The sequence below is a fragment of the Oxyura jamaicensis genome, chromosome 20 (assembly GCF_011077185.1).
Source record: "Oxyura jamaicensis isolate SHBP4307 breed ruddy duck chromosome 20, BPBGC_Ojam_1.0, whole genome shotgun sequence".
NCBI classification, from domain to species: domain Eukaryota; kingdom Metazoa; phylum Chordata; class Aves; order Anseriformes; family Anatidae; genus Oxyura; species Oxyura jamaicensis.
In genome coordinates, this window is record NC_048912.1 from 3469692 (window position 1) to 3489378 (window position 19687).

A 19687-nucleotide genomic window follows, 5' to 3' on the forward strand; every position below is an offset into this window, starting at 1 on the left:
CACCTTGATGGAGCCCTGGTGGTCAGGGTTATTGAGCTGAAGCACCCAGCCTCTTCCTCACAAGCTGGCAGAGAACAGGTGATGGTGAAAAGTATCTTAGCAATGTTCTTTTGCATTATTATTATTTCCGACTTCAGCATATTGCACAAAAAGTCATGGATCCCAGTTCACATTCCTTTATTGTTAGAGAAGTTTGCACAGAACTCTGCATTTCCCCCTTCAGCTGGTCATAATATTTTTTTATTATTATTTATTTTTTATTTTTTTTGCTGTTCATCACTAAGCACAGCAACAAATCAGAGCAGATGTGGCTCGATGAAACCATCCCGCAGCTCAGGATGAGAGAGGTGGTTACAAACAGCTTTGAATATGTGTGTGCTTGTGTGTCTGTGTACAATATAGCTGAACAAACCTCCGCTGCTGTTGGCGCAGCAGAACAGATGACTTGGAAAAGGCTCTTGAGTAAGTTATAAATTGTTTCCTGTCATCGTGCCGCCGTCTTGTTCTGCTGCTCCGCTCTTTCCTATTGCATTTGTTTCCTTCCTCCTTCCCTTTCCCTATATTAAAGCAAAGCTGAAAGTGCCTGTGCTGGAGGCGCCTGTGCTTATGCCTTGCTTGCTGTATTGTTATTAAATCCCCTCGGGTGCGGGCTGCCCAGCTCTCACAAGTAAACCAGAGCCCATTGCTGAGCTGCTGATTTTCTGCTGGTTGGATAAAGATGCTGTCTGAAGCAGTTTTTTCCTTTCAGTTTATCTTTTATTTCCCACACGTACACTTGTTGGCATAACATGTCCTGCTGAGTATTAAGCCTGACAGTGCTGGTGGACCTACCTGCGCTGCCATAGCTGATGTTTTGTTCCAAGTCCCATGTCATCCAAAAATCTGCCCAGCCTGTCATTCTGAGGTCCCCATGGGAAGCTGGAGGTGTGTGGTTGTGCCACAAAGTCCTGGCTGTCCTCTAGAGTGTCTGAGGGTCCTTGATCTACATTTGGTGTCTGCGTAAGGACAGGCCTCCCACATTTTGAAGGACTGGCAGTGGAACTGATGAAGCTGAGTAGATTGTGCTTTGGGCTTAATAGAGGAGGAATGGGGTTATGCTTTTCTTTCTCTTCTTTTAATTTGTGAAGTTCACTGAGTCCATTTTGTCCTTGGACCATGCAGGAGATGAGTGGAAAATGAACATGCAGAATACTCATCAGGGAAAACAAAACAAACAGTTTTGAAGGCAGAAAAAAATTTACTTATGAATGGGAAAAGTGCTTTCAATAAGGGATTATGAAGTATGATGACAGTATTTGAGTTGGTAAAGTGAATGGGAAACAATTTGTTTCTTGCAGGAAATTGTATGACAATCCAGATGCTTTTGCTAACCAGTTACTTACTTTTGTTTACTTGAACAAGTTAATATTTTTCTTCAAGCTTTTTAAAACAGTTTGTCTAACTTTTTTTAGTTGAACTTTAAATATACCTTTCTGTCCTTTTTTAAATCAAGAAAACTTATTTAAGTGACTCTTCTGATCACTTTCCATTTAATAGATGTGCATTTTTCAAAGGGAAGTTTGCATTAAACTTCTACTGGTGGCCAAGAAAAGCGACTGGGTTAAGTCCTGCTTGTGTTGGTTACCCTGTGTGGAGTAGATGGAGAAGCAGTTTTGTAGGTGACAGGATGAGATGGTGAAGAGAGTGTGAGATACAAGTCCTCATACTGTTTAGATGTTGCTGTTATTTTCAGAGTGGGGATTTCACCGTGACTTGTTCTGGATTTGAACCTCCCTGAAGTCTGGAGGCTGCTCGCAGTCTGGCCGGGGCTTATCTCTGCAGGAGGCGAGCAGAAGCGCTCCGCGCTGCTGCCGTGCCTTTTAAATGTGAGCACAGGGATCTCTTGTTCAGTGCCTTGGAAAATAGCTGATGAAAAAAGAGATTTGGAGTTTGGATAAGATAAAAATTATATTGAATATTTGTCCTGAAACAAGAATGATTTAAACTTTTCAGGAGATTTGAAAAGTTATGCTTGTTTCTAAGATAGATTTCCAGTTTTCTTCATCTTTTCTTTCTCTTTTGTCATGGCAAAACACCACGGGAGGAAAAAACACCACATGTGGCTCAAAGCCTTTTTATAATTTGTAAAGGAAGAGACAGCTCCTCAAGGCTGCTAATTTCCAAGATGGACCCAACCTGAAAAGTTTGTACTGTCCCAGCCTCTAAAGGTATTGAAGTGTGTGCTCAGCTTTAAGCCTGTGATTCAATTTATCTGACAGCAAAGTCGGTATAATTAACCACATGCAAGTGCACCCCTGAATAAGAATTGCATGCTTCAGTCCCAGCTCTGTGTCTTTGAGCCTTCTTGCTTCAGTGAGTTGGAGTTTATTCCTCTTGGACCAAGGCCTAGCGCCTTCCTCCTTAGGGTTGATTCCCATAATTCTCATAATTAGATTAGCTCCAACTAGACCTACCTACAACAGGCAGAATAAATCGTTTCTAACCTTCCCAGATCCTATGGAAAATGATGCCTGTGGTCCTGCCACATGGGAGCTTGTACTCTGAGAGATCACAGTGTCAGAAAACAGCCTTTTTAATCACAGAATCACAGTATAGTTTGGGTTGGAACGGACCTTAAAGATCATATAATTCCAACCCCTCTGCCATTAGCAGGGACACCTTCCAGGAGACAAGGCTGCGCAAAGCTCCATCCAGCCAGGCCTTGAACACCTCCAGGAGTGGGGCATCCACAGCTTCGTTGGGCAGCCTGTGCCGCTGCCACCACCCTCGGAGTACAGAATGTCTAATTCTAAACTAAATTGCCCCTCTTTTAATTTTAAAGCCATTACTCCCTGTCCTGTCACTGTACTTCCTGACAAAGAGTCTCTTCCCAGCTTTCCTGCAGCCCCCCTTTAGGTTTTAGAAAGCCATTCTAAGGTCTTCCTGGAGCCTTCTCTTCTCAGGCTGAGCAATCCTAACTCTCTCAGCCTGCCTTCATGGGAGAAAATGAAAGACTTGTCATTTTTAAAATGAAGAGTTGTATAGCAGTAATAGCAGATCCAGCGAAGCTTAAGAAAAGAGGTTGCATTAAATGAAAAGGGGTCCCTGTGTGTACCTGTATGCCCTGGGGCTCAGGCTGGTGGGCTTTGCATGGAGCCAAGGTGATGGGCTTCAGAGGATGCTTTGCAACCTGGCACACGTTGCCCCAGCTCTCCTGGTTTTGCAGGGAACCTTGGGAACTCAAAGTTGTTTTATTTTCCTTTTACTGTCTGAATCCACTAAACTGAAGGCCAGAAAGCAAGAGGTTAGGGTAAAGACTGAAATAGACTGTTCTTCATTGCCTCTTCTTATTTATTTAGAAGAAATGGGAAGGAATGATGCGTTTTATGACAAACCTGTTAATGAATATACCCAGTAGGCAAAAAGAGTCAGCAGGATGAGGAGATTGCCAACACACCATAGTCATAAAGGTTTGTAAGCAATTCAAAGTTACCATGTGATGGAATTAGGTGAGAACCTAATCAAGCACTGAATCAGGGTCTAAAAACCTAGGATATCAATTGCAACATGCTACTAATCAGCTACAGGTAAATGCACCTTGCTCGGGTTGTATTTCTATTTAGTACACAGTGTGAAAATTAAAGAATTATCATGTTTGGGGCAAATAAAACATTATGCTTTCATGCAACTGACTGTCCTTATTTAACATCTTCCTTTGTACTTAGGGTAGCTGCAGAGACGCATCCTATACGTGCTCAGTAGAGCCAGCTGAATTATATGTTTCGAATAATTCATCAGATAAATTCACATCCATGAATAATCTGCATTCAGAGCACGACCTTTACCAAACTGTGCATTTGCCAGGGCTCCAAGCTTTCAGCTGATGCTGAGTGGAGACAGAAGCAGCACAGAGAAACTTTCTCCCATCTCCACTGTTCCAGGAGCAGGACAGGGGATGCTCCAAAAAGGAAAGAAGGATTTTCTGAGCATTTGAGCACTGGGAGAGGTTGGAGATGAGGCTGCTCCCAGCCAAGGGTGCTGCTGATGCCTCTTGTCCCTAAGCCTGTGCTGCAGAGGTGACCCCGTCTGGTCAATGGATGGTGCAGGAGTTGTTAACTTTTGTCTCATGGTTGCTGGACTCTGGGAAATGAGGCAGTGCACTCCATCCAGCTGATGTTCATCCACATATGTTCATTCATCAAAACAGCTGGCTGCTTACCCCAGCACTAACCTGATGGGGAAAACCCTACAGAAGCAGCTCGCTGCTGATGGCAGCTCTCGCTGTGTGAGCTGAACTCATTTTGCACACCTTAGTGCATTACAGAAAAGGGGATAAAATTAAAATAGTGTCAGGCACCATGGGCAGAACTTAGAGGAATGCAGATGAAAGCTACAAGATGTCGTAAACCTTGGTAGGTTTTACTCCTCAGGCCAAAAATGAATAGGAAGTAAAATAGACAGAAAGCAATGGGGCTACGTCGTGTCAGGAACAAGAACTGCAGATTTCCATTTAGCAAATATCGGGAAATGCCCTTGACCACAATGAGCAAGAGAGGTACATTGCTTTGCTGATATGGATTTAAATCACTCTGTGTTAGAAATTAAATAACAGAACAGCTTGCATGATGTTCCTGTAATAGTCAGCTGTGGAGAGGTTTCTGTTTGGCCTGTGTTGTGCTTGGACCTTTGCTTAATATTAAATAAGTTTGGTGATAGTGATTTTTAAAGTGAGCTTCCACATTTTTTGTATTTTAGTATCACTTATTTTCAATGTTTTCACAGAGTTTTGTACTGCTGTCACATCGAAACATTGATGCTGCAATGTTTTTTTTGCTATTTGTTTTTAAGATTGTCTGAAAGGTTTTGCGTAGCTCACTGCTGTGGGAGTGGGGCTTCTCTGTGGCATGATCCTCTGGCTCATCTGGGTGAGGGACAACTTCAAAGGAGTTGTTGAATTATTTGGCAGGAGCCACAGTTTGTTCAGCTCAGGGGGGACTTTAAAGGTTTGATAAAGCTGATCCTGGTGGAGCCACTCATGCGAGATGAGCAGGAAAACTCAGTATTAGGGTTGGCTTAGATGTGGGGTGTGGTCCTGACTTTGCTGTTCCCCCTCTGAGTAAAATCAGTGCCTCAGTTCCCCTGTTTGTAAAATGGGGGAGCAGTAATTATCTTTCACCATAACAATTTCCAGAGTGGATGAGACTCTCAAAGCAAAAGATGTTGCTCTGTAGGAAATGTATGTGAAGCAAAATTGAAATGGATACAGTACACACTGTATACAGCGAGGTTTATTTGATATTTCAGCTTGTTTGTTCTTTCATTAGGCAATTGAACAATAGCCAAAGAATGGAGAAGATCATATATTTTTTTTACAGGATATTAATGTTCCTGTGGCTTTGAAGCCAATTAACTAGCAGCAGGTTTGTGGCGAAGAGTGGAACCACTCTGGATTCTTCCTGTTGGGGCTTTTATGACTGCTACAAAACCATGACTGAATGAGGCTTTCATTATTTCATTTATTTTTGAATTTATTTTAGGTTGCTGAAGAATTAATGTGAATAATTTTCCTCTTTTACCATCTGCTTTAGACTCCATCTCAAAGGGCTCCCAATGAGCACGGCACGTAAAACCATTTAAAAATGATCCTCTCCATATTTCCTGCACTCAGCAGTCTGCTAATGTGGCCAATAGATCTAGGTGATGGGGCTGCATGATTTAGAGAGGATCATTAGGGTTATGATGAGCTGTGCAACTGTCTTGTTTATTCACAGTTAGCAATTTCATTGCAGTGCCCCTTGTTTCATGAAGAGTTTTGCATTTAACCATTTGCAGAGCAGTGCCAGAAACATCCAGCTGGTGATTCTTCCACCCTGGGCTCGGGAGGGTGAGTTGCTCTACTGCTTTCTATTTTATTTCACTCGTGGTTTGGGCTGGAAACATTGAGGAGCTCTGGTGAGCTCCTTGTAAGTGATGAGAGGGTAAGTGCATGTCTCCTACTGGCTTACAAAGAGTTGCTTGCAAACAGTTGATGTCCTGGCTGTCCAGTCTCTGTCTCCATGTATTTCCAACCCTTCTGGTCTCTTGGGTCTGAGGGTTTTGCCTTTCAATCTTTGCCTTGAACTGTGCCAAAGCCTCTAGTAGATGTCTGTCTAGTGGGGCAGATGCCCACTGTCTCTGCGAGGAGAAAGACGAGAGGAAAGCTGACGTATTTAACCTGTCTGTCAAACAAAATTATTCATGGCAGGCAAGTGGCTGAGCAGTGTTTTGCAAATTCCTGTGAATAATCCATCGATTGGTCAGCACTGGCGTGGGAGTGCTACACCAGCTGTAGGATGATTCACAGACCCGAAAGAAAAGACATACATATCTTAATTTCCTTCGTTTCCCGTAAGCGATAGGAGTGGAGGGATCCGTGTGACTGTGCCCTCGGTGATGTGTGCAGATCAATGCGTTCCTGCGGGGATGGCTTGATCATAATAAGGTGACGTGGCTCTGGGGCTGCACCTAACTCATCCCCTGGCGTCGTGGGAGCAGGAGAAGATGAATGTGCTGCCCTCCTCGGCTCTTCCCCCCTGTTCTGTTTGTGGTTCACAAGATAGATGGATGGCCATGTACACAAATATACGTGGATTTCTCCCTGAAGAATGATGTCATGGCAGGTTTTTTATATTTGGGGTAAAATATTATAATGGCACGATTTCCTTCCTTCAAGCAAGAAAATAGTTGAGCAGATCTATTCTCATGAAAAGCCTGTGAGTCTATTACTTTGCTGGGAATTGGATTTTATTTTATTTTTCTTGAAAGAGGCTGCTTTCCTCACCTAAAAAATATCATATTTTGGCTGGCATACAATTTTTACCATGTTTTGTAATACAATACAAAAAGGACTCTGAATATTTTCACTTTTGATTATATAGACAGGAAGTCTTAGCTTATATTTTGGATTACTGGCATCGCATAAATTAAAAACCAAAACAAATGAAGCAAACAAACAAAACCCTTCCAGCTTTCTATTTTTATAAGTTTTTGTATTTACTTGCCCTTTCCTTGGGGCACCTATATCAGCCTTTTACTCACCCTGGCAATCCACGTGCTAAAAACGGTGCTTGAAAATGTCCCTGTCCGTCTCCCAGACACACACACAGCCCTCCTGGTTTGCAAACCACACTTTGTGTACAGGCTCCTTAATGCTAATGTAAACCTGCAGCAAAGGCTTGATGCAAAGCCTTCAAGTCAAAGAGAGTCCAAACATTGACCTGTTGGACTTTGGCTTGGGTTCTTAATGTGTAGAGGCAAACGAGGCCAAGACTGATCAGGAGGCTGCGGTGGCCGGCGGGTGGGTGGATGTGGCTGCAACACGGGGACATTGCAGTGTGGCCTTTCATTTCACATTAGGATTCTTCTCGTATTTGTTAGATAGAACAATATTAACCTTTTGAATTTATTTAGAAACTCATTAGTGCTTCTTCTATAGTCCATTCTTTTCCTGATTAGCTCTCCTCATTACAATTCAAATTTCTTTCTGCTACATTTACCACATTGTCCTGCTTTCTCTCATCTCTATTGTTGCTCGGCTTAATTTATTAAAGCAATGAAAAAAGGCAGGGGGGGATCGGTTGACATAGCAGCATCCCTTGGTGCTCCAGGAGGAAGAGAGGAGACGAGTCCCCCACGTGCTCACCGTGCGCGGGCTGGGGAGCGCCTGGGCATCGTCCCTGTGCTGCTGTGGTCCTGCGTTCTCATTGCAGTTGTGTTCTCATTGCAGTCGTGTTCTCATTTCAGTTGCTCCCCAGTTTAAGAGGTTTTAAATAGAATTCGCTCTGAAAGTTTGGTGTCCTCTTCACTGCCTGGAAACATACGCATTTAATGCCCCACTTTTGGCATCCTGTTTTTAAGGTCACTTGAAAACCATCTTGCACACCTTTAGTAGCATTTTTTTTTTCCTTGGTATCAAGATGCAAGTCTGGGAGCTGCTGTAATTGCTCCCGAGTTTGCATACCTCCAGTGGAACGTGCATTGGTATTTCTGGTCTGTCGTAAGAGAGCTAAGCTGTTCTATGTTTTGGGGGAAGGTGATGCAGGGATGCTAAGCTTCAGATGTACATTTAGATATTTGCTGCCCTGCTTTGCAACATATTTTCTGTTAGAAACAGGAATTTTTGCACTTGCTTTTTCTGTTAGCCTAGTGCTTGTTTCTCAAGAGCAATGCTGCTGTGTTCCATGTGCTCGTGATTAAAGATGCATATGCTTTTGACAAGAGATGATTAAATGCAGCCAGATGACAGTAACTGTCCCAGTCCTTGTGGCTTTCTGATTATTGGGGTATTTGAACATCTCACAAACGTGAACGAATGTGTTTTCACAGCAGCTATCATAAAACGGGGAAGTTCCAAAGAATTTTATTTGAGGCATGAGGGGATTAAGTCACTCAGCACTCAGTAAAGGTTATAGAGAGAGGTTTTGGCGGAGCTACAAAGGGAATTTAAATTTCTAAATTTCTAGTCCAATGCCTTAATCATAAAATCATCTTTTCTCTGAATTCTTTTCTGCCTGTTGTAATTATAGTTTTGGCTGGTTTTATGTCCTTTATAAAAACCTGTCTTTCACACATCTTTTGAAACTAAAAAAAATAAGAAGATAAAACAATCATAATTTTCCAAGTGTATAATTTTGGACTCCAGCAGAGGCCTAAAACAAGTAAGGTAATTATTCCACTCAGCTCAGCACCGTTTGGAGAATTAGGCTATTTTACGAATAGTGGTTTTAAAATAAGACACATGAACTGGAAAAAGTTTGATGAGCAACACGTAAAATAAATGCTTGCAAATATCAGCTGAAAGAGGAAAGATGCTGTCCGAAAGCCTTTGGCGTGAAGGTGATTGGAAGAAGATGAAAAAACTGACCATAATGGGGGAAGTTCAAATCTTTCTTTTTTTTTTTTTTTTTTTTTTTTTTTTTTTTTTTTATGATTTTCTTTAGGATATGGGGAAAAAGCCAGGGCACACTATCTGGGCTGCTCTCATCCCCGGTGCAAGCTAAAGAAAAAGACTTTCCCCAAGGATGAATTTGGCTCCTGGGCAATTGCAGGAGGACGGGCAGGGGAAGCTGCCAAGAGACGGTGGGGCCAGCATCGGTGGAGTTGTTAAAGTCTAGACTAGACGTGCGTTTGCTAGTGATGGTTAATTAACTTGTTCCTGGCAATCAGCCACCAGGGCAGGAGGTGGACTTGATTTGCAAGCCGTGATTGCCAGGAAAGTCACCCATAATTGCCTGAGAACTTGTGGCTTTCTGCTTTTCACCTCTGTCTTGTGTTCCCCTGTAAATCTTCATGTAATTTTTTTTCTCTCTCCACAGGTTCTTCACCTCATATAACACCATTTTTATGCTTATTACTATTGATGCGATTGAACCTCTGCCACAGTCTGATTTTGGATGCCTGTGCCCATGGAGACTGGAGAACATCAGCTATTCATAGAGAGAGCAGAACCAGAATTACCTATGGCTGCAGAGGGGGTCTGGGACGTGGTGGCTGAGGAGAGCACAGTGTGCTTGTACGCAGGACAGCTTTATAATATTTTTTTCAAAGTATTTTCTAGGCTCTAACAGCCCCCCGGACCAGTTTCTACCCCCGTTCCTTATGCAATCCTTCACTTTGGTTCCACGTCCACTTTTTATTCTGCAATATCTGAACACCCCCTGGTGTATGTTCAGTAGCACCACTGCCACGCTGCTCAGTGCCTGGGGACAGCACAGGGGCTGCCCACCGGGGCCAGAGCTGCTGGAGGATCCCACAGCAGCCTCCCATCCTCAGCTGCTCATCAAACTGCCCCTTGGATGGAGCACAAGGAAGAACGCAGGCTTGGAGCCCCCACGTAGATGGGAAAACACTGAAAATAGTTTCTGTTTAAATGGAGGCATAGGGGAGCATGTAACAAAGGAGACTGGGCAATGCACACATAATGTGGAGCCAGAATCTAAAGACCAGGAGGAAAGGATTTTTTTTTTTCTTTTATTCTTCTTTGTGTTCCTGGAGGCAGGACTCTGATGGAAGTTGTCACGCTGCAAGTTTCTGCTCAGCAAATGTTGGACTGTTGCTTACTTTTAAGCGAAGCAAATCAGGAAAGGAGGGAAAAGGCAATAATGTTGAATGACTTTTATTACTTCTTGTATATAGAAATTAAAGGCAGGGTCAAGAAAGCCTGAATCCCTCATTGGGTCCTTCTAGCATCAGGTTTACCTCTGAAAGGAAAGAAATCTCAGATTATGATCCCCACTGAGGCATGGGCATGGAGAAGTCCCAGGGGGCTTAATGCTGCCATATTGCAGCAGGAGAGGCTGCTGGATCCGTGGTGAAGTTGTTGGGTCTGGAGTGCTTTAGGGGAGGCTGTTGCATTTTGATGGGGGACAGTCTCTGTCAAAAGAGAGTGGTGAAAAATCTGTGAGACAGTAGCAGTTGCAGATGTAGGAAGAGATTTTGGGGAGTGGGTTGTTGCTGAACTGGAGAGGAATAAAAGCAGGAGAATGACATTAGCATATAATTTCTGGCAGTTGTTACAGCGCATAATAACTTCAATTTAAAAGCTTCTCATTTCCCTCACTTTGTGCCTTATTAAGTCTCCAACGTATTTTTAATGGTGGGAATATCACTTTTGCTTCCCTAATTGTATGCATTCAATTGATCTCTGTAACCTGCTAGATCTGTATTTGGATTTCCAAAATATATGAGGGCTCTCACTCAGTCTCAAGAGGTGCAAAATTATAACTCAGCCCTCTTTTATGGTGCATGTGCTACTTTGGTCCTTTGCTTCCTTGTGGTAGGAGCTGAGTAATGGAAGAGTAATGGAAGAGTGTTTTTTTTTTTTTTGTATCTCAGATATTTGTCCTGTTTCCAGGAGTGTTTCCAGCATGGCAGGTTTCCCCTATATGTTTATAAGTACAAATTTCATATTTATAAAATAAAATCCCACATTTAATTATTTGTTGAAATAATTAATTTCATATGAATGTTTTCATAAAAATGAAGCTTTTGATAATGCATCATTTGGTAAGTTTTTTCTGAATCCATAGGCTACTCACATTTTGTATAGTTTGGCCATTTCTACCCTTGCTGAACAAGTCAGTGCCAACTGCTGCTTTCGTTTTCCTGTCTGTAGTTGTGCTGTAGATCTTTTCCAAGATATATTTTTTCTGATATGACTCACCCAGCTTCCTATGGGAAAGTGCAGCTTATTCAAACGATTCTAAATCTATTTATCCAGGCAAATATTTGGACATCTAAAACAGCAGTAAAGTGCTAAGAAGCCTATCAGGGCAGGAGAGCACACAAAATCTGTGAAATTTTAAGTTGCTCCATAGTGTGCTTTATCTGGAGGTATTAATTGGCAAAGAGCAGTGTAGAAATTTGATTCATACGCTCACACATGCCCATGCAGTGAGCAAAAGCTGTGTTTATGTTTGAGCTCCATTTTCCCAGCTATAAATTTAGGCTTAGTGCGCTGTCAGATGCTTCACCACGAAGGGGCTTTGACGTTAGGTAGCTGCGTGTGGACCTCTCCTGTGTCACTGGTTCAGTCTCTAAAAGCCACGAGTTGTCGTGAGCTGACGGCTCTGTGACGGATTCCTCAAAACCAGGTCGTAGCACAGTCAAACTCTTCAAGTTATGTTTTATCCAGAATAAATTTGGTCAAAAATTCCAGTTTAAATTTTGTTCAGTTTCAACAGGTCTTGACAATTACATGCTGTCATCACAGACGAGAGCTCAGGAGAAGATCCTCCTGTCTCCCAAGCAAGACTAACCTCTAGTTTCTGGAGACTCACACTCTAAACCATTGTCAGAGGCTACTGGAGCCCAAACAGGGTGATGGGAGGTATAAATGGCCATGTAAGTGGTTAGGAATTTGACAAGATTTCCTTGCTGATAGGGTTACAAATGTGAATGACTGGGTTTTTTTTCTCCTGTTTTGGTTTTAAACTTCTGGCTGCCTGAATTCAAGTATTTCTTAATGATTCTGTAATGAAGTCAGAGGTCTGAATTCATATGTTGTTTTTTTATTTGCATTTTTACTACAGTTAGTCTCATTTCCTTGTTGCTAAAGGCCATTAGTGAGGAGTTGGATGGCTTGTCTAGGTTTCTGCTTTTTGTAATTTTCCAAAGCTCTATACATAATAAATCAGGCACACATTTTTGCTTCTGCAATTAACTAATCCACAATGCAACAGGAACAGTAGAATTGATTGAATATGTCAAGATTTAAGCCTCAAGGAAAAAAAAAAAAAAAAAAACTCACCAAAAATAAACCTATTTATGGTGATGCTTCTCAAAATGGTCCTCATTCTTACACAGATCTAGCCATAAAATTAGGACAAGTAAAGGATTTAGCCACTACATCACCCTCCAGCCAGTACTAACCTGTGCTTGAAATGAACTTTTGATGTGAAACATTCATCTCTGCAGCACACATGGCTTCACCTTTCCATTCATCTCACCTACAGATGACAACTCACCTTGCTTCCATTAAGGTAAGATGCAGTCCAGCAGCAAAACTATCAGACACGTCGTCTAGTGTGGGTATCTTGACTTGCTAGTTATCACTCTTCCATGGCAAGACCCTATAATTTTGCCTTTGTGAAGACCCCTCAATCTCATTGCTTTGCCTTCCTTCCTTGAGTAAGGAAGATTGAAGCAAAGGATGATTGAAGACCCTTTCTCAGAATCATCTCTGAAGCTGCTGACTGGCAGTGAGCTGGGATATTTAGTCAAATGTGCGTTAAGCTGCATTTCATAAAGAAACTGAGCTCAGTCTGACCTCTTTTCTTAAATAAGAATTTGAAAGCTGCATAATGGGCTCTGATGGCACTGTACCCTGAAAATAAAGCTGCATACTAGGCTCCCTCTATACCAGTAAGCACTCCTAGCTCAGAAACTGCTAAACTAGAAACTATTTACTTACACTATTTTTGTGATTTATATGGTTAAAATACTGTCCTTTCTTGTGATATTTTACCCCCTGATCCCCAACTTTTTTTCTCCCTCTCTCTTTTTTTTTTTTTTTTTTTTTCCTCCTTCAATGTACAGAAAGCCCTGGGTCATTTCTGGGTGTAGCTCCTGTTCTGAGATACTTCTGCCCCTTGCTGGCATGCTCAAACCCAAATTCTTTCTGCAGCTCAGCCTCAGCTAGCTTTTGCAGTTCTGCTTTGGAAAATTACACCAGAGACACTTTGCTCACACCCTTGAAAGTGTGAAAGTCCTAGAAATCAGCCCTTACAGAAGGGTGAACCTGCAGGGAAGGAGCAAGAAGGTTCACATCAGCCTCCACATTCTTTTTATGCAGGAGCAGGTCAGGGGACAGTGCCTGTCACAAAAAGCATGTGAACTGCAAGAGAGAAGTTACCCCTAGGGCTGGGTGCTGGAGGGAGCTCCTGCAGTGCTCCTGCACACTGGCCATGAGATTTTGAATTTTCCTTACAGAGGGACAACCTAACAAAATTCATACGGACAAAACTCATAATGCAGTTTAACTCACTAACCAGCTATTTTCGTGCAACATCCTTCCTCCTAAAGAAGACAAGTCATACAGCAGATGGAGTGCTGGAGTCCTCCATCCTCCCTCCGAAGGGGAAGAGCACTGGCAGTTCTGCTCTTTGCGATGGTTTCCCAGCTCCCATGTACACCTGCAAAGCTTTGCCTGCAGCAGAACTTTAGAGACCATTAAAAGAACATTTTTTGGAACAATGAAAAATTTTATATGTATTTGGTGAATGTGAGATTATTAACTGAATGAGATATTAATTGTCAGTAAAAGATCAAATGTGACTTAAAAAGTGCGTGAAGGTGTTGGAACTTACAAATTATCTGGTAGTGTTGGAAGCATAAAGCACTAAAAATACATAATTAAAACAGACATTTTGAGGAGAGAAAAAATGAAGTATTCTTGATTTTAATAGGTATTTCCTCTACTTCATTCTTACTGATTTGAGTTGCAAATATCTCATGTGTGCTGTATTTTCCACTTATTAAGCTGTGGCCTATTGCTTGTTTGCTACTCTCAGAACCTGCTCGCTGGGCTGGGATTGCAGAATGGTTTCTGCTGAAGGCGTATGCAGAACTTGGGGCCATATCCCACCTGCAAACTGGGCAGTCATCGCAGTGAGGACCACACGTTTTTGTGCCCAAACACCAAATAGGAGATGACTACATGGGGAAAGTCAAGGTAAATTTTGCCTGGTCACGATGATGAAAACCAACCGATGACTTCAGCATTTAACACCCAGAAAGGTTAGGACGTGAGTCACACTAAATTTTCTTGTGCTTGGGTTAATCCCTTTGGCACTGCCATGGGTCTCTGGCGCGCCCAACGCTGTGACAAACGGCACTAGCACGGCTGGCAGATGGGAAGAGCTGTCCTCTGTGATCCCCGATGAGGAAAGTGCTTGTTTTTACTGGGACGAGCAACCTCTCCCTTAAACTCTCACAGCTTGGGTCAGGGAAGTAAAGGGCTCTGTTTCCCTGGGAGGTGATTTGCCTTCCCCTCTGGGGATCAGCTGGGCATTACTCATTGCTGTGCTGGGCCCTCTCTTTGCCATCTCTGGATAAATGGCTTTGGAAGAGGAGGGCAGGGCGGTGAGTGCTGGAGGGGCTGGGCAGCCTGCTGCTGGGGCTGGCTGATTTACGGAGCTGGAAGGGAGCGCTGGGGGCCAGCCACCATGCTAAGCAGGAGGCCAGTTCGTCTCATTGCACCCTGGGGCTGATTTGTCATGGTCCTGGATGAGGTTTGCTCCCAGGACATTGCAGCAGCTTGTGGAGGCTGTGACAGGGGGAGTAAAGGTAAGCTCTCATGGGCAGGGTACGAGATCGCTCTCTCTCTTCTATGTCATCATCTTTGTTTAGAAGCACTCATTAAAAAATGCCATCTTCATGAGACAGGGTTCTTTTACGATGCTTTCCTCTTTCTGAAAGAAATGTCAGAAATCTTGCTTAAGCAGGAGGTGAAAAGAAAAGGCCCTTTATTTGCTCTTGTAGCTAGCAGAGGAGATCAGAAGGCTGCCGCCCCTTCCATGTCAGTGCTGTGCTGTTGGCAGGACCTGTCACCTTACCCGATCTCTTCGTGTGGCGGTGTGAACATAATCCACCCTGGTAAAGTTTTCTGGACCTGTCTGGATGTTTGAATACTGAAAGGGCAATCCTATACGAGCCTACGGAAACCTGCGGGGTTTTTTTCCATGATTGACTCATGCCAGGTTTTCACTCTATGGTGTTTCACTTCCAGTTTGTGAACTTTTTCAGTTCCTTTTTTGCTTAAAGAGGATGGATCGAGGCTTCCACAGCCAGTTCATCTCTCAGTTGGCCCCTCCACCCCTAGAAAAGGAGAGGAAGTCATGCTGGAAAGAAATAACACAGTAACACCTTCTTAGTGAACTGCAATTAACCTCCGTGTCTTTCACAGCTTAAAACAATGTTACACATGAAAAACAACAACAACAAAAAACACCAGCAAATACTTTTCCAAAGGCTGTCAAACACCATTGTTCTTTATCAGCTCAGCTCTTTGTTACCTGGGGCTATCTGAATCATTCCTCTTGCTAAAGTGCAAGGATAATTTTCTCTCTTTTAGTGTGAAAAGTTTACATTTACAAGATGCATGCATGAAGGACTAAAAGGGGCTGCACGGTAAAATGGTAGATTGCTGGTTTCATTACCTCATTACCCTAAGCTGGTTGTTACCAACCAGCCTCATCACAGCTCCTGCTGCTGCTAAAAACCTGTGCCCGGGTCTCTGCACACTGACACGTGCTGCAAAATATCCACTTTGTACCCGTTGCTGGGTGTGCTGGTAACAGCTGCCATCTAAAATAATATATATTTTTTTAAAAAAAAAAATTGTTCTCTTCCCCCAATTCATGTTACTAAATTTCAGTTGTGTGGATGTTTGCCTGTATTTTCCTATTTCAGTGACTCCTAAAAGACCTCATGGGGCAATGAGGATCATCAGGGATGCAATAAATAAGGATGAGATGCTTGGGGAGCGCTGTTTGGGGCACAGCAGAATTAACCTGGGTGTGGGATGGTTCTGCCCCATCAGCCTGCCCTCCTGTTAAAGGAAATCTTCCTCTTCTGTGCACGGCCCTGCTGAGAGGCATTCCTCTGCACGCCTGGTGCACCTGCTCAACGTGTCTCAGTCCTCTGCCATGCTCCTAAATAGGACGGGTTATTTTGGATGCGGGTAGCTAGTGGGGGCTGTTACAGGAAGATAAGGCTTGTAGGGAGAGGCAAAACCTTTTATTAGTTAAGGAGATATGGCTGGGGGGAAAGAAAAAAAAAAAAAGTAAAAAGCATTTTCTGATGTAGAAGCCTGTCCCTGTCATATGCAGCTGGCTGTTTTTGGAGACAGTGTTATCCTTCATGTGGTGACTCCGGGAGATTGACAGGTAACAACAGCAGCCAGATTGGTAAAAGTTTCTGCGGATTTGCTGTCAATAGCATCTAACTGGCTTTCCCTGAGAATGTTTTTCCTTAAATCTCTCTTTCATTTCAACCTTAAGAATGGTTGGAATATTAGATTTTATTGATGGAAGAGTTGCACATGAGGCTTTGCTTTCAACCACGTCTTCAATGAAAATAAGTCTGCTGCAACCTGGCTTCTTTTTCTGGTGGTGTTAATCAGCTTTGGTCTGGTTACTCCGTGCAAACTGAAAAATAATAATTTTGTGAAAAGTGGGGGCTGTCCCTGAAACATGCCATTTTGTAGAAAGCTCCTCTTTTCTTTGGGGATGGCAGGGGAACACTTGACTGGAAAACTTTCAGCCTGCCTTGGTTTGATTTTTGCCTTTTCTCAGTTTGGCTCTGGTTCCACATCAATTTATTCTCCGTGCCCCCTTCCTCCCCATCTGCCACTCTCTAATGCGAAATAAATCTCCAGGCTCTTCTATTCCTTACCCTCCTGTACGTCTTCAGTTCTCGCTGACTGACTGCTGGAGATCATACATCTCCTCTCACAGAGCACTAAAAGTACCATTTGTATTATTTTCCCCCCAGAATTCTTTTCGGCTGGTGTCAGATACAGAAATGCTAAGAAAATTAACTTCAAGGATTTAAGGAACCCCAAATCCTTCCAGTTCTATCCACAATAAGGATAGGATCTTTTTGTGGGTGCTCTGGCATCTCTCCTCCCTTTCCTGTCTCACACCCAAGCCAGAGCATTTCAGTCCTGTGTGTGATGGGACAGAGGCTGGAAACTGTGCAGGCAGTGGTGGCACAGCACCACACACCACGTTTCCCTGTGTTATGTTTTCCCTGTGTTATGTTTTCCAGCCCAAACCTCTTCCTGAGAAGCTGGATTTGGCTAATCACCAGGGTGAGCTGGGATGGGCCTTGGACCATGGCTTTCTTGGAGCACGACAAGCCCACACCAAATGTCAGCGTTGGTCCACGGTGGGACTGGAATTTTGTAGTGTGTTGGAAATCCAATTGCTCTTTTTGAGAGCTTAGGCTCCCCAAAAGCTGCCGTACCTGAGCTAAGTGTCTAGCACAGGTCAGGGCCTTGGCCATGAAGTCCTCCTCTCCCCAGGGAGCACATCTCCTCTTGGCACACTCAGTGGACGCAGTGCCAGCTTGGGATGGGCTGACGGATCCTCGAGTGCTTGCGTGCACTGGGCGGAATAATGGGACGCAGTTATGAGTGTGTGCAGGGCGCAGGGAGGTGCTGCTGTTCATTAACCTCTTTTCAGTGCAGAGCTGCACTTGAAGTCATCTTCCTTGCTTGCATCTCCCCTGGGAGGACAAGCTCCCAAGCGGCACGGAGTGACTTCAGCTGGGGCACGAACCCGCGGCTCCTGGAACCACCTCGGCTGTGCCAACCAGACAGAGCTCCAGGACACAGCGTGCTGCGGGGAGCCACGGTGCTGTCAGGGTTCAAAGGCTGATGAGCCATCCTTCCTCTAAGGAAACGCACTGCAACCTTTGGGGCCACCATTTACACCAACCTCCTGGCTTTCCGATGGCTCTGGTTCATTTTCATCTCCTCTGAATATCTCCATCTGCTCTCAGAGGTGCTGAACCGTGCTGCGAGTGTGGGATGAAATGCAAAGGAAAAGGGGAAAAAAAATGATTCCTGTCAGGTAGATGAAAACTCAGTTTCCCCCCTTCTCCTTCCTGCCTCCTGGAGAACACACCGTATGTGGAAGGTGACCTTTTGTCTCCTGCCTCTCCGCCCGAGCTGAGAGCGATTCGGCTGACACATCCGATGACAGATAGATACCAGCATGAGCAAATTGCGCTTGAACTTGCTCCAGAGAAAATTGTTACAAGGCGCGGGCACAGGCTGGGCTGCATTAGGGAGAGCACAGATCACAGTCAAATGTTTGTGTCATTTGCAAACGCCACTGCGAGGGGATGTGGGGGGGTGAACAGATGAACGTTTTGAGCTCTAAAGGTTACTGTAGAGAATATGAAATGGGGCTCTGTGTTGGACTTTTGAAGAGTATTCTCAATGTGGGGAAAGTTCAGGTGAAATCAGGTTAATCCCTACCACCTGGAGTTTTTTCTTTCAACTTCTGTTTTTTTTCTTTTTTCCTTTTTTTTTTTTTTTTTTTTTTTTTTCATTTTAAAGTTGATTTCATGTTGGTACACCCCCACTGCAGAAGTTCCTGAAATCTTGATGTTCAAAGTAAAACTTTGGTTGATATGTATGCTGTCTTGCTGGTATGAGTAGAAGCCAATGGGAATAGATTAAAAAACAAAACCAAAAAGAATCTGTTTATGACAATAAAACTCTGATCACAAATCTCAGATGCAAAAAAAAAAAAAAAAAAAAAAAAAAAAAAATTCATACAATTTAAAAACACACTCTTACAAATTCAAAATGAAAAAAAAAAAAAAAAAAAAAGAAACTTAAATGCAAGCACTTTGAAAGCACATCCTTGCCTGTTCAAATAGCATTTCCAGGCTGATCTATATGAATGGTTTCAGTAACTCATTAATTCATCAGGATTTAATGAAGAATTGTGTGTTCTGGCCACCTTCATCTTTCTGCCATTTGGGTCTTCCTGCAGAAGAACAAACCTGAACCCTGCCAAGCTTTGCCCTCAGGGCAGCAGAGACTACCTTCCCAGGTCCTTATTTAAGAGACAAAGAATATTTTAGGATTAAATGTATATAATCTTAATGATTTTTCCCCTCTCTCTGCCTGTCATGGTGATCTCACGCCTGTCCATCCTTTGACCTCAGACAGACAGTCATTTATGGGGCCGGTAATGTTCACTCATCCTTCAGGATGCTCGGAGCAGCGGCTCCGCTCCCTCCACCAGGCACCTATTGAATCTCTTCGGGCCTTGTCCATTAAAAACCTGGCCTCTGCAGCCCGCAGGACAGCGAGAGATGGATGGTGCTGGCATGCAGCCACGTCGGAGGACAGAGGCAGGATCAGCCTGCCGTGGACAGGCACAGATGAACGGAACCTGCAGGACGGGCACTCAATTACCTTGTTTGCCAAACTCATTACAGGCAAGTTGCAAATTTCCAGCATGTTGCCCCTGGCCTCGGAGATGAAGCTGTCAGCTGGTTAAAGAATAATTCCAGGCCAAATTCAGGTAGGGCTGGAGAAGGTGGAGGTTTTGATGAAGTTGGTTGGCTTGGCCAGGCTGACGCCAGGGTCTCTGGCCCCGTGCGTGGTGGCTCGATCCCCAGGAACACTTGGGACAGCCTCTGACCTGTG

The 19687-nt window shown here is 43.6% G+C and overlaps 1 long non-coding RNA gene across 4 annotated transcripts in view; it reads left to right on the forward strand.

The window, feature by feature from the left end:
• Positions 1-18770, forward strand: part of LOC118176840 — a 43346-nt gene extending 24576 nt beyond the window's left edge. The window contains exons 4-6 of one of the 4 annotated variants that reach the window (XR_004755543.1): positions 9333-9529; positions 14028-14188; positions 17287-18770. This is a non-coding gene — a long non-coding RNA (uncharacterized LOC118176840). Of the gene's footprint in view, positions 1-5811; positions 5864-9332; positions 10930-14027; positions 14189-17286 lie in introns of those variants that run through there. The other 3 variants (XR_004755545.1, XR_004755544.1, XR_004755542.1) reach the window with 3 other exon arrangements.
• Positions 18771-19687: the final 917 nt, after the last annotated feature.